General features: G+C 40.3%; 1 protein-coding gene and 1 pseudogene across 1 annotated transcript in view; one reads left to right on the top strand and one right to left on the bottom strand.

The window, feature by feature from the left end:
* Trpm (transient receptor potential cation channel, subfamily M) overlaps nucleotides 1-18,488 on the top strand; it is a 933,145-nt gene that overhangs the window by 274,697 nt on the left and 639,960 nt on the right. The gene's annotated exons all lie outside the window — the stretch shown is intronic.
* On the bottom strand, nucleotides 9,967-10,085 carry LOC145412651 (5S ribosomal RNA; annotated as a pseudogene).

The following is an 18,488-nucleotide window of genomic DNA, read 5'->3' as shown; positions in this document are numbered from 1 at the left end:
TGGAAAAACACAACATGATAACAGAAAGATGATTTGGTTTTAGAAAAGGAAAATCATGTGTCACTAGCAAATAAAACTATGATAAAATTGCAGAAATAATGCAGAAAAGACATGGCTGCCAACAGCACATATTTGGATTTCAAGAAGGCATTTGACAGAGTACCACACAAGACTTTTATGGAAACTGTACAATCAAGGAGGATCCGAGGTAAACTATACAATATGATGCAAGATTTTCTCAGTGAAAGGGAAATGAGAACAATGCTAAGGGGAAATTACTCATCAGGGAGAAAAGTGACAAGTGAAGTTCCACATGGCTCGGTGCTGGCACCAATTATGTTTTTAGTATATATAAATGACATAGACAGCAACATTGGAAATGGAAGCTACCTAAATACTGTATGTTTGCTGATGATACAAAAATACAAAGGGAAATTACAAATGCAGACTCTTCCATAGAGCTACAAGAAGAATTAAATAAGCTTCATGAATGGAGCAATAGATTGCAAATGGAATTCAGTGTGGACAGTGTCATGTAATCAAATTCTGTAAAAGTGAAAAAGACCAGACTGGGACTATAAGGAAGGAAATTCAACCCTACACACATCAGAAAGGGAAAAGGATTTAGGAGTGATTATCATTAACAGACTATCACAGGCAGACCACAGAAATGAAAAGTAAGGAACATGTATGAGTACAAACTGCTTGCCAATATGAGGTTAGGATTCACATACGTAAGTGAAGACATGCTGAGAAAGATATCATCATTCATCAGACCATCTTTTGAGTATGCTTCGGTAGTCTGGAATCCACAACTAAAAAAACACATAGATAAGATTGAAAAGGTACAAAGAGCTGCTACAATATGGGCACCAAGTTTAATCCCTAAACCGCGGGGTTGTTTTGGTGCTCCTTGCGTGTCCTGCGGTGATATTTGTGCTCCAACAGACTTTGTAAAAATATTTGCCAAAAATCAGTTATTAGTCCTAGAATATTATAATTACATATGCTTATGGCACATACCTTAAGCTTTCTCCTGGGATGTTTGTTGAGCCTTCATCGAGTACCGTAGGACTTGTGGAGACTTCTGAAGTTGGGTAACGAAGTCTCCACTTTACACTTCCCAACACCCCGTAATATGATTACCACAACCTGATATTATCACTAGAAACACTATTCTATAATTTTCAAATAGTTTGGAATCCATACTCAAAAAAAAAAAAAAAAAAAAACTGTGAAAGCAATGAAAATTACGAGCGTGTACCAGCTTCCCACTTGCGCTCGTTTGCCGCTGGTATTCTGTCATTTATTATTCATAAAAGCACTCACACTTTATATTTCTATTACTATATAACACTTATATATATCTGCAGTCTTTATCCATAAGTTTCCTTCGGTAATAGTAGTTTATTGTCACTGTAGGCATTCAATTTCTCTTTCAGTAAAATACGTAGCATTCACTTTCTCGTCCTGTATACTAGCGTTGAGAGCAAATCTGTCACTTTCACTTTCATAACTCATAGTATTTATACATGCTAGAGTGAAACTTTCACTTTCATTACTCCTAGTATATATACTCATATTCTTATATTACTACTCATTTACATTTCTATTTATATTCTCTATTTTATTTACATTATTTACATTTCTATTTTATTTACACTGTGTTATGCACTGTCACATGCAGTAACTTATAAAACTATTTTCCACTGTTCACTTATATTTACATTCATTGCTTTCACTTGCTATTTACACATTATTTACATTTCCACTTGCACTGTTTTCGTCACCAGAAAGATCGTAGTCGCTGTCCATCATTTTCATTGATAAATTAGCCAGTTCACATTCCACAGCAGTCAGTCGTAGTCGCTGTCCATCATTTTCATTGATAAATTAGCCAGTTCACATTCCACAGCAGTCACTTAGCCCTTTACCCCTTTCCACACGAGGTTTAGTAGGAGTAAAGGTCACAGGGTCCTTTGCATGGGGCCAAAAAGTGGCGGAATTGGACAGGCGCGAATCCGATGTGGTTTCACCTTGAAAGACAACAGTAAACTGAATGCTGCGGTGGCCTAGGGGCTGTGAAAGGCTGCCAGTGTCAGCGTGGTGACAGCTGCTAATATTTACACTATGAAATGATTGGCAGGAAATCTAGACAATACATAATAAATTAGGTAGTTCCAGGTGAATGTAAATATCACTTAGGCTTCTCCCTTCCTTTCTTATATATATTCTTATTATGAGAATAGATTATACGGCATATTTCAAGGGGAAATCAACAGGGAAAATTAGCGAACGAGTGCACGTGAGGTGTTGTCAGGTGATAATTAGCCAATTCCAGGTGAATGACACTATCACTTACCTTTTTTTCTTTTTTGTATTTTGTATAAGAATGGGGCATAGGGCTTATTTCAATGGATGAAATCAGTGGAAAATTCCAGGAAAGATTTACTTAGTGCAGCGTGGCCAGGCAAGTGAGAAGAGAGGGTAATGGAGGGGAGGTAGGGAGGGGAGTCAAGAACAGGGAGAAATGGCTAAATTGTCAACAATGGATGGGAGTACAGATGAGATTAGGAGTGCTGACTAGTGTTGGACATTGGCAGTACTGATAGATGATACAAGCCACCACTTGAAAGCCCGGGCGAATTCAAAATAACACAGAATCACAAAAGTGACGTTCCGCGGTATGATCCCTTGCTCCCAAGCGTCACGAACGTGACGCCCCGTGGTTAAGGGGTTAAGGGACCTAATCTGTGAAGAATGACTCAAAAAATTAAACCTACCGTCATTACAGGAGAGAAGGAAAAGAGGAGACATAATTATGTAATATAAATGCATCACATGAAAAGAGAAAATAGATGTAAATGAGTATATAACCTATGGGGAAGCAACATCAAGAGGACACTGTAGAAAACTACAAGAAGAGAGGTGAAAAAGACGTAAGGATATTCAGTTTCCCATATAGAGCAGTCGATCAGTGGAATGTACTACTGAATGAAATAGTGTGAGTCAAACAATTCATAAATTTAAAGACATGTATGATAAAAATGGTTCAAAACATGGGACAGTATGAGCTTGACTTATTCCTGTAAAGATACAGTTAGGTAAGATTTAGGTAAAAATACACACACACTGCTGTACTTCTACACACAGCTAGATCTGCCTTCCTTAGAAGAAAGGAGAGAGAGGGGCAACATGATTGCAGTGTTCAGGGCCATGATGGGAGTAGATAAAATTGACAGAAAAGATCTATTTGTATGGGATGGGAGAGTAACAAGAGGACATGGAATGAAACTGAAAAAGCCAAGTTGCTTGAAGGATATCAAGAAATATAGTTTTCCATGTAGACGCACAGACCTGTGGAATATCCTGGACAAAGAGATCGTCCTGTCTAAAAACAAATGAGTTCAAAGCGAAATTTGACTTTCTGAGAAACACAGATGAGACCCCATGAGCGTAGCTCATTTCCTGTATATCACAACTAGGTAAATACACACACACACACACACACACGAACCGCCGGAGAGAGAGGTCGTCCCAGGCATCGCTCCTAACCTTGAGTAGTTCCAGGAATTTTGTCTGTCCTGTCTCCTAGGGTCTTTCTTTAAATTTAAAATAATGAAAGTTGGTAGACTACCAAAAATGTAAAGATTTGTTGGCAATAGTATACATGAATGTTTGTGGCTTATTCGGTAACAGCTGTTTAGGTACTTTACCGGTACGTTAAAGATGGCCGAAAATGTAAACAATGAGGGAATGGAATTTCAAGGATTTGATGCTAATACTAATGTCATGGACCTGGTGAAAACATTAATTATGAGGATTAGTGAACTCGAAAAAAAGTAGAGAATCTAGTGATAAAGGATGTGTCAGTAAATACGGAAACCACCATACAGAGTCTAATCCAGTCCAATGAAACAGCCAATGAAGAGATTAAGAATTTGAAGAGGGAAAATGTTGAACTGAGGAGGAAACTTGAAGAGAGTACTAATAAAACGGAGAAGGTGAGTAATGTACTAGAAGAACACAAGGCAAAGTGGGCACACGTAGAAGAAGAACAGAAAGAAGTGGTCAGCTTAAGAGAGATCATCCATGAAGAAAGGGAAATGAACAAGAAAGAAATGGAAGAAAATGTAGTGAAAATACTGAAGAAAAAGAGAAAATAGTGAGAGAAACTGTAGAAAGGAACAGATGTGTGGTAGTATTTGGAAACAGGGAAGAGGAAGAAAAGGTTAGGTTCGCAAGACTCGAGAGAGACACGAACATGGTGAGAGGAATATTAGGCAAGATTGACCCCGAAGGAGACAAGTGGGTAAAAGAAATTGAGGAAGTAAGGAGGATAGGGCCTTATAAGAAAGGGGAAACAAGACCAATGAGAGTCAAGTTTACATCAGAAAGTGTAATAAATGAGATACTTAAAGTGACCTGGAAATTAAGCAAAGAGGCGGGGATGGAAAATATTATAATAAGAAAAGATCTGAATGAAGAAGAAAGAGAAGTTTTAAAATCATTAAAGGAAGAAGTAAAGGAAAAAAATGATAAGAGGACAGAGGAAGAACGTAATACTTTTTTTTGGAGAGTATTGGATATGAAAGTAAGGAAATGGTATTTAAGGAAATAGAAGTGAAGGAAACTAGGGGGGATGGTTGTGAAAGATCAGAAGTTGAGGAAGTGGTACAGACAGAGAGTAGGAGAGAAGAGGGTATTAATAATGTCAAAAATAATTTGAAGGTGATATATACTAATGTTGATGGTTTCATATCGACAAAGATTGAAATTAATGATTTCTTGAGAGAACATGAACCTGATGTCATGTGCTTTGTAGAGACCAAATTAAGAGAAGATATTGATGTTCATTTGGGAGATGGTAAATACAAACTGTGGAGAAAAGACAGAAAAGAAAAAAAGGGAGGAGGAGTGATGATAGCAGTGAAGAACAACATAAATGTAGATACTGTGGAAATGGGAGAAGGCAGGGCTGAAGTGATATATATGAAATTAGAAACTGGAGAGAATGTTAAGAGAGATATGGTGGTAGTGTATGTTCCCCCAAAGACGAGCATGGAAGGATGACGAATACCATGAGATGTTGTCAGATATGGCTAGCTACTTGCAAAAAATAATTGAGAAAAGCAATAATATAATTTTGGTGGGTGACTTTAATTGTAAAGAGGTGAACTGGGAGGAATGGTACTCGGAAGGCGGCGAGGATTCGTGGGGTACTATGTTATTAAATATAATAATGAATAATGTGATGACGCAGTGGGTCAAAGAAGAGACACGGTTTCGAGGTGAGGACACACCAGCAAGGTTAGATTTACTGTTCACCAAAGAACCCGATGTAATAGAATCATTGGAATATCTCTGTCCTTTGGGAAAAAGTGATCACGTGGTCATTGAGTTCCAGATGTTAATAGGAAACGTTGAGCCAAGAGACGAGCTTCATAGACAGGGAAGATACAACTTTGGCAAAGCAAATTTTACAGGATTGAGAAACTTTTTTGAAAATGCGGATTGGAGAAAATTCAGAGAAACAAGAGAGATACAGAGGAAATGGGATATCTTTCTAGACCTCTATAATTTGGGAGTGGAAAAATTTGTACCAAGAGTAAGAGGGAAGAAAACAGGAAAAAGGAGTGGTTTAATAGAAGGTGTATGATAGCCAAAAGAGAGATAAGGCGTGGAACAATTGGAGAAAGAGAGGTAACGACAGAACAAAGGAAGAATATAAAAGAACAAGAAACGAATACACAAGAATACGTAGAGAAGAAGAAAGGAATTTTGAAAAAGGTATAATTGACAAATGCAAGGATGAACCCAAACTGTTTTATAGATTTGTTAATGGCAAACTGAAACAAAAGGAAGGAATCACCAAGCTGAAAGTAGATGGAGAGGTCTTTAAGGATGCGGCAATGCAAGCAGAAATAATGAACAAACGTTTCCAGTCAGTTTTCACTAAAGAAAAGGAGCTTGTGGAAGGGGAGGGAGTGATTAGAAATGTTCCGGTGATGAAAGATATAAAAGTGGAGGTGCAGGAAGTGTATAAATTACTGGAAACTCAAGATGTAAGGAAAGCCCCAGGACCTGATGGAATTTCTAATTGGGTACTGAAGGAATGCAGAGAACAACTGGCGGATAAAATTCACAGCTTAATTGTATGCTCACTGGAAGAGGGGAAAGTGCCAAAAGAATGGAAGAGGGCAAATGTGGTACCAATTTACAAGGGAGGAAACAGGGAAGAACCCCTGAATTATAGACCAGTGTCTCTAACCAGCATGGTCGCTAAATTGTGTGAGAGAATCCTGAAAGACAGATGGATAAAATATCTGGAAGAGATGAATATTTTGGCTGAATGTCAGTTTGGATTCAGAAGTGGAAGGTCATGTGTTTCAAACTTGTTGAGCTTTTACTCAAGAGCGATTGATGTGGTACAGGAGAGAGATGGTTGGGTAGATTGTGTGTACTTAGACTTAGAGAAGGCCTTTGACAAGGTACCTCATAAGAGACTAATGTGGAAACTAGAATATATAGGAGGACTAAAGGGGAAACTTCTGGAATGGATGAGAGACTTTTGAGAGACAGACAAATGAGGACAGTAATAAAGGAAAAGATGTCTGGATGGAGAGAAGTAACAAGTGGAGTCCCTCAAGGCTCAGTGTTGGCGCCAGTAATGTTCCTGATTTACGTAAATGATATGGTAGATGGAGTGAACAGTTATGCGAGTCTGTTTGCTGATGATGTAAAGATCTTGAGGAAGATAGAGGTTGAGGAGGATTGTAAAATACTGCAGGAGGATTTGGATAGGATACACAATTGGAGCCGGACGTGGGAAATGAAATTTAATGTAAAGAAATGTAAAATATTGGAAATGGGTAAAAGTACCAGGAGACCATCACTGAATTATTTTTTGGGTAATGAATTAATCACAAAAAGGAGAGAAGAGAAAGATTTGGGAGTGCTGGTCCAAGATAGTTTGTCACCAGAAAAGCACATTAACAAGATAGTTGGAGAGACTTATAAGCTCTTGACTAACATAAGAGTAGCATTTCATTATATGGATGAGGAAATGATGAAAAAATTGATAGTGGCCATGATCCGCCCCAGGTTAGAATATGCAGCGGTAGTGTGGTCCCCACACAAAAAGAAAGATATAAACAAGATTGAGAGAATACAAAGAAGAGCAACCAAGATGGTCCCCAGTCTGACAGACCTGTCATACAGAGAGAGGCTGGAAAAACTGGATTTGCCTTCGTTAGAGGAAAGGAGAAAGAGGGGAGACATGATTGCGGTGTTCAGGACCATGGTGGGAGTAGATAAAATTGACAAAGAAGATCTGTTTGTATGGGATAAGAGAGCAACAAGAGGACATGGAATGAAATTGAAAAAGTCAAGCTGCTTGAAGGATATCAAGAAATATAGCTTTCCTTACAGAAGTATAGACTTATGGAATAGCCTGGACAAAGAGATCGTCCAGTCTAAAAACTTAAACGAGTTTAAAGTTAAATTCGACTTATTGAGAAACAGCGACGGAAACCCACGAGCATAGTACATTCCGTGTATATCACAATTAGGTATATTCTTAAATATTTAGAACGACTCAGACAAAGAGGTGGTGCATGAGAAAAACATTCATGTGTGTAAAGGTAGACTTGATAAATGTGGATATGGAGACAGGACAACACGAGCATTGCTCAATTCCTGTATACTACAAATAGGTAAATACAAATAGGTAAATCCACACACACACACACACACACACACACACACACACACACACACACACACACACACACACACACACACACACACACACACACACACACACAAACTCTTCCATGCCAGTCCACTTCCATACCAAGGCCACTTCTGCAACAAGATCACTTCTACACAAAAAACCACTTCATCACCTTCCCCATTTCTGTTCCTCTGCTGGTTACAGTATATATTTTTGCTTTGAATTAATGCCTTATGGTCATTGATACCTGGCACCAGGAGTCCATTACAGCATATCTTTGTTTTGTGATGAGGATGCATTTTTAAAAATCCATCGCATAAAGAATTATTGTATAATGCTTGGGTTCTGTGATATGTTATTGGCCGAGGGTCACCAACCCAGAGTCGTAAAATAGGTTTCCAACTCACCTGTAATGGTTATTTCACTTTGCTGCACTTCGCTTGCTGCTTGAACTCCAACTCCACACTATCGTTCCGTTGCTGATGCTAACATACCCAATAGTGACAGATGCAAAGGCCAACTTTGAACAAACAAGTGATTGTAGGCTTGCATGAGGTTGATCATATAAATGAAAATAACATTTGTTTTTCCACTGATGAGGCTTCATTTGGGATCATTGTTATCATAATTATAAGCATATATTGTATTGTGCATCAGAAAAGGTCCTAACTTTTTTGTAAGTGTTTAATTGATTCATCGCATTCCAGTTCATCGTATAATGAGGGTCTGTTGTACACATTTCAGTTGTTACTGTATTATTGTTCTGAATGATGCTGGAGTGGCACAGGAAGGAACTGATACAGGTGAAGTCACGTCTGAGTCCGGGTATGAATAGAGTGTGTGGATCTGAAAGTTGTTGGTATCAGTGCATCTGCTACTAAACTGGGAGCAAAATGCAGGGATATCCTAGCACTGCATGCATTGACTGTCTGTGACAGTACTTCCTGTCCTTTTGGAAAAGACAAAAACACTGGCATCAGTGTCTTAAAGAAAGAGTTTGATCTTGGTCTTGAGGTATTTGGTGAACAGGGATCCAGCAGAAAAGGGATAATAGAATCAGAGATAAAAATCTTTTGTTAGCTATATGGTTCACAAGTACCAGTAAAAATGAATCAACACAGGTACAAAGTGTTCAGTACTAGCAAAACAAACCTATGCATTAAGCATTTGCCACCAACAGATGATGCTTTGCAACAGCACCTGATGCACTGCCACATCCAGGTAATGATGTGGAAGTCAACAGTGAAATTGAATCCTCCAAAAGTGGACCCCACTGGGTGGGGATGGGAAATGAAGGAGTGTACTCTGTCACCTATAACTGGCGTTTCCCAGGTAGCACCAGATGACTTGTTGAAAACTGTGACATGTGGGTGTGGAACAGATAAACCATGTTCTTGTTGACAGTTGCGGCTGTAATGTTGCTGGACTTGGGCTATTATGTACATCATTCTGTAAATGTGGTACAGAAGACATGTCACAATGGTTACTCAAAACATGACAGTGCCATGCAAGATGGAACTGAATCTGATGATGATGATGTGTTCTAAACTTATGCCATCCTTATGGCAGATAATAGAATCTAGGGGAACCTGAATAACTAAAACATTAATTTTATGCTTACATCACAACACCAATACAGGTATATGTAAATTACTAGTAGGGAAAATATATGTGACCTTTTCACCCCTTGTGACACGGATTATCTATTTTCTTTTTTTTATATAACACCGTGACCCCCTTATTCAATAAGGGCTAAGGCATTGCCCCTGGGTAGAGGACTTTGATTTTGAAGCATGTAGCACTTTATAACCAGGTGCCCTTCAAGATGTCTACCAGTGACCCTTGGGTGGACTCGAACCTCTCGCCCTCCGGTCAGAGCGCTCTAACCCACTGAGCCACAGCTGCTACAACCAGCTAGGTAACAGGAGAGCATTACCTTTCCCGGCAAGGTAGCATACCCGGGTGTGGGTCAAACTCATGACTCTTCAGTCCCAAGTTAGGCACTTTACCACTGAGCTGCCATGCCCCTCAGGTACATTAACCCCTAGGATACGCAATTCGATCAACCGAATTCCCTGAAAACATGTGTATGGAGCCAAATTTTGGACTCTTCATCATTCATTCATTGCCAGACGCCATGTATGCCAAACGGGGTGGCCAAGGGATTAGAGTTGTTTTACAGGGAGGGGCACTAATCCTCCACCAACCCCACACACGTAGGGAGAACGTTATGCCAACAGCATCTGGTGTTCCCAGGTGGTCACCCATCCAAGTACTAACCAGACCCAACGTTGCTTAACTTCGCTGATCGGACGGGAAGCGGTGTACTCAACGTGGTATTTTCGATTCTTACAGAAGTAAAAAGTTTTATGCTCAAGATTTAGAGTTTGAATTTACACACCTTATGCCACAAACCAGTGCATTTTAGACAACTGGTTCATGAGCTATAGCCCATCAAAGTTGAAAAAAATTACCCTTCCAGATGGGGTGATTCCAGTTTTCTATGCATCCCCACCCCATTCCTCCCTCATTCCTTCTCTCCCATGACCATCCTTACCCACATCCATCAGCCCCCCTCTTTTCCTCCCCTCCCCATACCCCCCTACCCCCTACCCCCACCCTTCAGAATTTTCCAGCTCCTTTTTTTTTTTTTTTTTTATTTTTTTTTTTTAACAATACCATGCACAATAATTATGCCGGTGTTCCTCACTCACTCCCAACATCGTTTGGCCCAACACTTCTCCCTCTCCACCTTCCCTCCCCCCATCCTCTTCACTCATAGCTGTGTAGCTGTCCAGATTAAAAAAAAAATTGAGCAAAAGCTTGCAGAATCTTTTTCTTGCTGTTACTCACACACTCAAGCACCTTCTTCTCTCACCCTTTCCCCACCATCCCCTCCCCTCAGTGCTGTCAGTTCAAGTAACTAAGAATTTCAAGGGGAAAAATAAGCTGGAACTACCCACCTCCCCCCCTACCCGACTTCAAAATTTTCCAGCTTTTTTTTTTTTTCCCCCCCCCAAACAATAGCATACAAAATAATTTTGTTGGTGTTACTCACACCCAACACCATTCCCCCCCAACACTTCTCTCCTCCCCACCTTCCCTCCCCCTGTCCCCTTTGCTCATAGCTGTGTAGCTGTCAAAATAAAAAACACACATTCTGTGTTTCGTGCATCGGTGTATGCAATTGCATAAACAATAATCTGATATTGAATGAAAACACGCGACGTGAATAGTAACAGTGATGCACAATACTCTAGGCGATGGGGGGGGAGAGGTAAGCGGATGGCATGCTACAGGGGGTGGGGGATGGGTGTGGGATGGGGTGATTCCTTGAGGGGTGGTATGGGGGTATAGAGGTGGGAGACAGACACCACAAGACGAAGAGGAAAGACAGAGGGTGAGTACAGAGGTGTGTGGGTAGGGAGAATAAAACAATAAAACCCTCCCCAGGGAGATGGGGAGGGGGGGAAAGGGGGGGAACCATGGTGGCTTGATGGAGGAGGAGGAGGGAGGGAGCAGGAGGTGGTCAGAGGTGAGGGAGGAGGAGAGGGAACAAAGGTATTGGGGTAGAGGGTGGTGGGGAAATCACCCCCCTCCCCACTATGGGTAGGGGTCCGGATCCTCCCCCTTCCCTGCTCAGGACTTACGCCCGTTGTCTTGAAACTAAGGGCAGGGGTTACCCTTCCCGCACCCCGCGCAAGGTGGAAGCTCACACCTTCAACGTAAGTGGTAATCTTGAAAGTGGAAGAGCACACCCCTTCGTGTGGGTAGGCGTGGCAAGGAGTTGGTAACACTGATTAATTTTAAAATTCAAAATCTTAAGATAAAAACAATACATATGACAGTTTCTAAGTTTCAACACAAATAATCTATTTATGTTTGCAATTCTTACCTCTTCAATTATTAAAGACTGGCATTTGTTCTAAAATACTCTGTATTGGAGTATGCATAAAGGATTTGGAGAACCTGTGCCGCAGGAAAAATTCGGTGTCAGACATAGCTTCAAAGGGGTTCCTGCGGCCAATAATAACCCTATGAAGACGCCTTGGCTGGTCATACCGATTTTGACTGTTTCTACCTCAAATGCTTGTTTTTGCCATTCTTCCCACCCAGAAGACCAAAATCCCACCCCCCAAGACAAGGGGTGGGGGGGTTAATTTGAAAACCAATCACGAACACCGAAAATAAAAACCAAATTTGTTCAAATCACACCAAGATACACCAGAAAAATATATTGCTTGGCCAAAACAAAATAGTGCGCACTTGTAAAAGCTCACCGAACGCAAACATAAGACTTCGTAATTCAAACTAACTGGCTGTGCACCAGTCGTCTGTTTAGGCAGTACTCGGCCATTCTTTACCGTAGGAATTATTTCACGTACTAATCAAACTAATTATAAAAGTATCGTGCACTATATCTGATAAACAGCTTGGTAGAAATATTGGGAAATGAAATGGAAGTGGATACAGTATCTCATCTTTGTTTTCGTCTCGTCGCAAATTAACCATCCCCAGAGAAGTGGTGAAGTCTTTTAAAACGATAAAAATATTAAACGCTTACATTTTTCTTTACACGATATTTTTATCATTAAATTAAAATACCCATCACACTGAAGAGGTGAAACAGGCTGTGGCACAAAAGAAGAAAGCATACAATGAATGGATGAGAAATAGGGGCGTGGAAGAAGTTGAGAGGCGGAAGAGAGAGTTATATGTAGAAAGAAAGAGAGAGGTGAAAAGATTCGTAAGAGAAAGTAAGAAGAGAGTGGATGAGGAATTTGAAAGGAATTTGAGTGTAAAGTGGAGGGACTGTAAGAAAAAATAAGAAAATGTGAAAAGAGTAAGACAGGGTGGAAGTGAAGTTAGCAGGGGAGTGAAAGATAAAAATGGTAGATTACTAGTGGAGAGGGGAGAAAAAGTGAGCAGATGGAGAGAACACTTTAAGGAATTGTTGAACATAGAGGATGGAAGTAATGCAAGTATAAGTGGCTGGGGAATGGCTGGGAGAAGGAGGGAGGTGAGAAGACAGGAAGAAATCAGTAGGATAGAAATTGTGGAAGCAATGAAGAAAGTTAAATCGGGGAAAGCCCCAGAAATTGATGGAGTGTGTGGTGAAATGCTGAAGCACGGGGGAGAGATAGTAGTAGAATGGATGTGGAAAATGTGCAGATTGGCCTGGGAGGAAGGTAGAGTCCCGGAGGATTGGAAGTCAGGTATAATTATTCCCTTGTACAAAGGAAAAGGGGAAAAAGAAGTGTGTGGTAATCATAGGGGCATTTGTCTTCTCAGTATAATAGGAAAAGTGTATGGTAGGATACTTATTGATAGAGTTAGAGAAAGAACAGAGAAATTAGTTGGAGAAGAACAGGGAGGCTTTAGGAAGGGAAGAGGTTGTGTAGATCAGATATTCATTCTTAGATCTTTAGTGGAAAAGTTTCTAGAGAAGGGAAAGAAGTTGTATGCAGCTTTCATGGATTTGGAGAAAGCATATGACAGGGTGGATAGACAAGGATTGTGGAAAGTGTTAAGAATATATGGAGTAGATGGGAAGTTGTTGAATGCTGTGAAGAGTATGTGTGATGGTGCGAAGGCTGCAGTGCGTGTGGATGGTGAACTAAGTGAATTTTTCTCTTTGAAAGTTGGGTTGAAACAGGGATGTGTCATGTCTCCATGGTTGTTCAATCTGTACGTGGATGGGGTAATAAAAGAGGTACAAGGTAGGGTAGTGGATGTTGGAGTGGCCCTAGTGAGAGAGGATAGTGTTTGGAAACTTCCTGTACTGTTGTTTGCAGATGATACTGTGTTGTTGAGTGAAGACGAAGGGGAGCTGCAAGGCCTGGTGGATGAATTTGGGAGAGTGTGTAAGAAACGGAATCTAAAGGTGAATGTAGGGAAGAGTAAAGTGATGGTCTTTGAGAGAGGTGAAGTCAGTGAATGTACAGCAAGGTTGGATGGTGAGGAATTGGAAAATGTGAGTACATTTAAGTACTTGGGTAGTGTGATGAGTAAGGATGGAGGTTTGGAGGGTGAAGTGCTTGAAAGGGTACAGCAGGGATGAAAGGTTGCTGGTTCTTTGAAAGCAGTGATAAGAAACAGGGAAGTGAGCATGGAAGTGAAAAAGTTACTACATGACAGTATTGTGATACCAACTCTAATGTACGGAAGTGAAGCTTGGACGTTGTTGGAAGAACACAAGTCAAGAGTGAGAGCAGTGGAAATGAGTTATTTAAGAGGAGCCTATGGAGTCACATGGAGAGACAGGCTGACGAATGAGGATATAAAGGAGCGTTGTGGTGTGGATGTGGATGTGATAGGAAGCGTCATGAGGAACACACTGAGGTGGTTTGGCCATGTGGAGAGGATGGAGGGCGAAAGACTGACGAAGAGAGTGTATGTGAGTGAGGTGGAGGGGGGAAGAGGGAGGGGGAGGCCGAGGATGAGATGAAGGGATGGGGTGAAGAGGTATATGAGAGAGGGGAGTGTGAGTTGGGAGCAGGGCAGTGAAATGGCGGGGGACAGGGCAACTTGGAGGCGATTTGTTTGTGGCCACCCCAGACGGGATTAAGGCGTCTGGCAATAGATAGATAGACCTATCACACATGCCATAGAGTCCTTCAAATTCTACATAGTTTTCTCTGCACAAGGCTGCTATAATATGACGACGGGGCATGCGAAGGGGTGTTATGAGACTCCCCGCAGATTCCAGTACTACACTGTGTTAATCCTCTCCCCTTCACCGGGGAACGCTCTCCCTTTCGTGCTTTAAGACTACCAAAAGATGCAGATAGGGCAAGGTGAATGCCTTCCCACAGTCTAAGACTACGGCTGTTAGTTCTCACTGGTTTGCATCGATATACCTCACAATTGGGCTAAAGCCTACTCTAATAGTTTTTTACAAAGGCTCCTCTATCAATCATATTTGGCATCTAGCGAAATTCTGGAAAAGGATCGATCAATCGTATTAGTACTTTAGGGGTTAAATAACTGCCCACAAAATTTTTATTTTTAATTACTTATGTAAGTAGTTTTTATCTGATGCCAGTGTTATTTTTCTACATAAAATATTAATGTCACAACACAATTTTGATTCCTTTACTATTAATAATTTATGTATTTTTGACCTAGCAGTGTAACAGACGAAATATGATCTTTGAAAAAAAAAAAAAAAAACAAGGTTGACAACTTAGCGCCTATCACATTTGTATTCTGGACCCCTGTTGACCTCAAGTAAAAAAAAAAAAAAAAAAAAAAAAATCCATATACCCAGTTTCATGGTTAACATCAGCAGAAATTGTAGAAAATACATAATTCTTGTATTTCCATGACATTTTAATGTCTAGTGACCCACATACAAATACTACTGACCTAATTATACACTGTTGTCATAAAACAGACTAATACCTATTATTTGACACCAAAAGTAAAAATATATGCTTAGTAGTTTTTAAGCAATAAGCAGTTATGTTTCCTTTACCCCTTAATTTTTGTATACAGAAAGTTCAAAAGAGACAGTATGAAAGCCTGACATAGCAAAAAATGTCCAAAATCCTGATTCTCTACCATTCAAAGAAATCAAAATCATCAAAAACCTTCCATATACCCAGTTTCACAGTTCTTCCTGCCAGGGATTGGACTAAATACAAAACATACCTAATAGCCCTACTCACAGCTTTTGTCCACTGTGTTTCATTGCAGATATGCGATCCACATAGGCATTATCACTCCTAAAGCGTCTCTGTTCTTCACTCACCAGACCTGTGTACTTCGTATTCTCTATGCAAATTCTTCCTCTTATCTTTTCATTAACACTCAACAGGCGAACCTGCATTCCATTTTAATTCTGCACTAACTTCAGTCACCTTTTATTGTACATGGGCACAGTCTTATCTTTCAGCTCAGGATTTACAGTCATTCAGGCTGTCTTACATATTTCCAACAAATACTTTATTCCAGTTTCTTCACTTCCCTTGATCATCTCTTCATATACTTCATCAACACGTGATGCCTTCCCATTTTCCTGTCTGTTGACAGCATTTTTCATCTCTTCCAGTGTAACAGTTTTCAGTAACTGATTCCTTGTCTGCACATCACCAAGTCCAAGCTGTTTACAACTGAAATTTATCACAATTTCAAGAATTTTAATGGATTATATTATAAATGGATGTATACAGTAATGAGATGCACAGTACTTATGTATCAAACAAACTAGGGTAGGTATATAATGAACCTGAGTACAAGACTGAGGTGAGTGACAGATCAGATTCAGCAGCTTTAGATTTAACATTCCATTATTTCCTTCAATTAATTCATTATACGGTGACCCCTCTGAATGTGCAAATAAGGTTTTAAGCTAGAGGGATGTGCATTCTCATAATTTTCACCCCATTATAAAAATCTTACATGTTAACCAACCTCTAGCCTAACTTCAACTCTTCTACTAAAGGCCCTTTGTAAACCGCAGCTAGACTTCAGATACGATTCCTCAGAGTATAACCTACTGTCTGGAGGCAAAACAGATGTAAAGCTGTGACATTGAAGAAGTTTATAGGAAAAAGAAGTGGGATAAAAGTAACTGATACTGCCCAGCATGCCTAATAATAATAACAAGCAGGTGCTTGCCTTTCCTCTCTTCCTTCCTTCTTTCCTTCCTTCCTCTTCTGTCTTCCTTTCCTTCATTCCTTCCTCTTCCTTCTGTCTACTGGTGGCTCTACACTGAGTGCCAAGCCAACCGTTTTCCTGTACAGTACACCAGGAAACCATTTACTACTCTGGGTGGTAACCATATAACCAACTTATGGCACCTGGTGGTTAATGGGTAATTAAGACCCTCCAACTGGATTGAGCTGGTGCAGGTTTACATCCAAGGGATGGTTGGGGTATATTGCTCACGTACTGCCACCCTGGGATGAGTGAGGCTGGTCACTCTCATCTTATATGCCAGGACCACCTTGCCCAGCCCCAGACTCCCACACTCCTCACGGAGCAACAGTGGATTAGATGAATAATAATAATAATAAGTGTATTTGGTGGCATATACAATCACAGTGGCACATTAAACATTGAACAAGAGTTTATAAGTACCAGCCATGCTTGAAACCAGCCAAGGATAACTCAAGAAGGCCTCTGCATCATATTTCTATTAGGGTCCTTTGGGGATCAGGATTAGCTGGGGGCAAGGGGGAGTAGTTAGTCTTATTCTAAAGGTAATCTTAGCTTAAATTATGTTAATTGCAGACATAAGAATATAATAATTAAAAAATATTATCTCTTTGGCAACATACTTAAAACCGACACTGACTTTGAAGTGTCTAGTAATACAAAAATACGTCAGCATCTCAGACAGAGGCTGCCTGTTGAAGGTATCTTTTCAGATTTTTCTTGAAAGAATAAAGACTTCTGTTTGCTTTTATACTGTAATGCAAACTGTTCTGGTCTTTGGTTGCTGCATAGAAGAATGTACACACTTCCTAACCTTTAGTTCTTGGTATATCAAAATTTAACATTGTCTCTCATAATATGGCGAGCACAAGCCCTAGATTTTACAAAATTTTCCCTTAGATATTCAGGTGCAGCATCATAATAGGTTTGATAGGTATTGTGTAGTCTTAGTTGTTTAGCCCTGTCTGCTACCCATAACATTCCAAGTTCATTTAATTCATGACAGCCTACAAGTGACCTAGGTTCTAGGTTAAGTATACAGTGTAAAGGTACCTTATTATGTACAGTAGTTTGTTTTGAAGGACTTGGAGCTTCTGTTTTGATTTTTCTGAGGGCAGAGTACCATGCTGATATCGCATACTCTGTGTGACACTGTACAAGCGCCTGCCGCAGGGTCTTCTTTGTTGCTGTCGGCAAGCTTTCTGCCTGTTTGTAAAACCTCCTGTTACCTCAGTTAAATTACAGATTATTACCTAATGGCTTAGCCTACTTTATAGAAGTTATGCAATCAGCGTGCGACAAAAAGGTTTATAGGAATAAAAGAAGTGGAAAAAGACTGACCGTGTGGGTAGTTTCATCTGTCGGGAACCTCTGTCCCATAACAGGACTCAGCACTGCTGTGCACTTAGCTCACTTTTTTTTTCCCCATAAGATGTATGCAGCTTGTGTTAGAAGTGTAATGCTGTATGGCAGTGAGACCTCAGCAGTAAAGGAAGAGGATATTTGCAGGCTCCGACATATAGAGATGACAATGATTTGGTGGATGTGTAGTGCATTCTTGAATGTGAGACCTGGGGAGGTTAGGTTTATGATGGAAGAGTTAAGAAGAAGGATGGGACTGGAGTGCATTGGTGTTGTGTTGAGAGGTAGATTGAGATGGTTTGGGCAAGTGGAGAGGATGGTTGACAGTTGTGTGCAGAAAATGAGTTAACGTTGGGGGTAGGGTTGGAAGAGGACCAAAAAAGACCTGGGACACGATCATAGACTGTGATCTCAGGGATAGGGGATTTAATAGGGAGGCTGTCAGAAATCAATCTGCATGGAGAGCCGCCATTAGCTGGCCAAGCCTGTTTGCATGCAAGCATGTTTGGAGCCTTTTTAAATGAAACAAAACAAAATGATAACATGTTCCTGCTCCCACATTTTTCATCTGTGCACTGAGAATCCATGCATATGTAGGGGTCATTGTATAAAATTTTTTTCATTATGGAGTAGATGGTGCTGCATAGATGTTACTGTGATAGAGAATGGAGAATTATAGTATGGTGAAATGGATATATATGCAAGTGAGTTTGAAGGTGGAAAAAATTCA

The sequence above is a fragment of the Coenobita brevimanus genome, chromosome 93, assembly GCF_032717465.1.
Source record: "Coenobita brevimanus isolate Jiangsu-jjx chromosome 93, ASM3271746v2, whole genome shotgun sequence".
NCBI lineage: Eukaryota > Metazoa > Arthropoda > Malacostraca > Decapoda > Coenobitidae > Coenobita > Coenobita brevimanus.
Note: the sequence above shows the minus strand (reverse complement) of the source record. Positions and strands in the feature narration are given on the sequence as shown.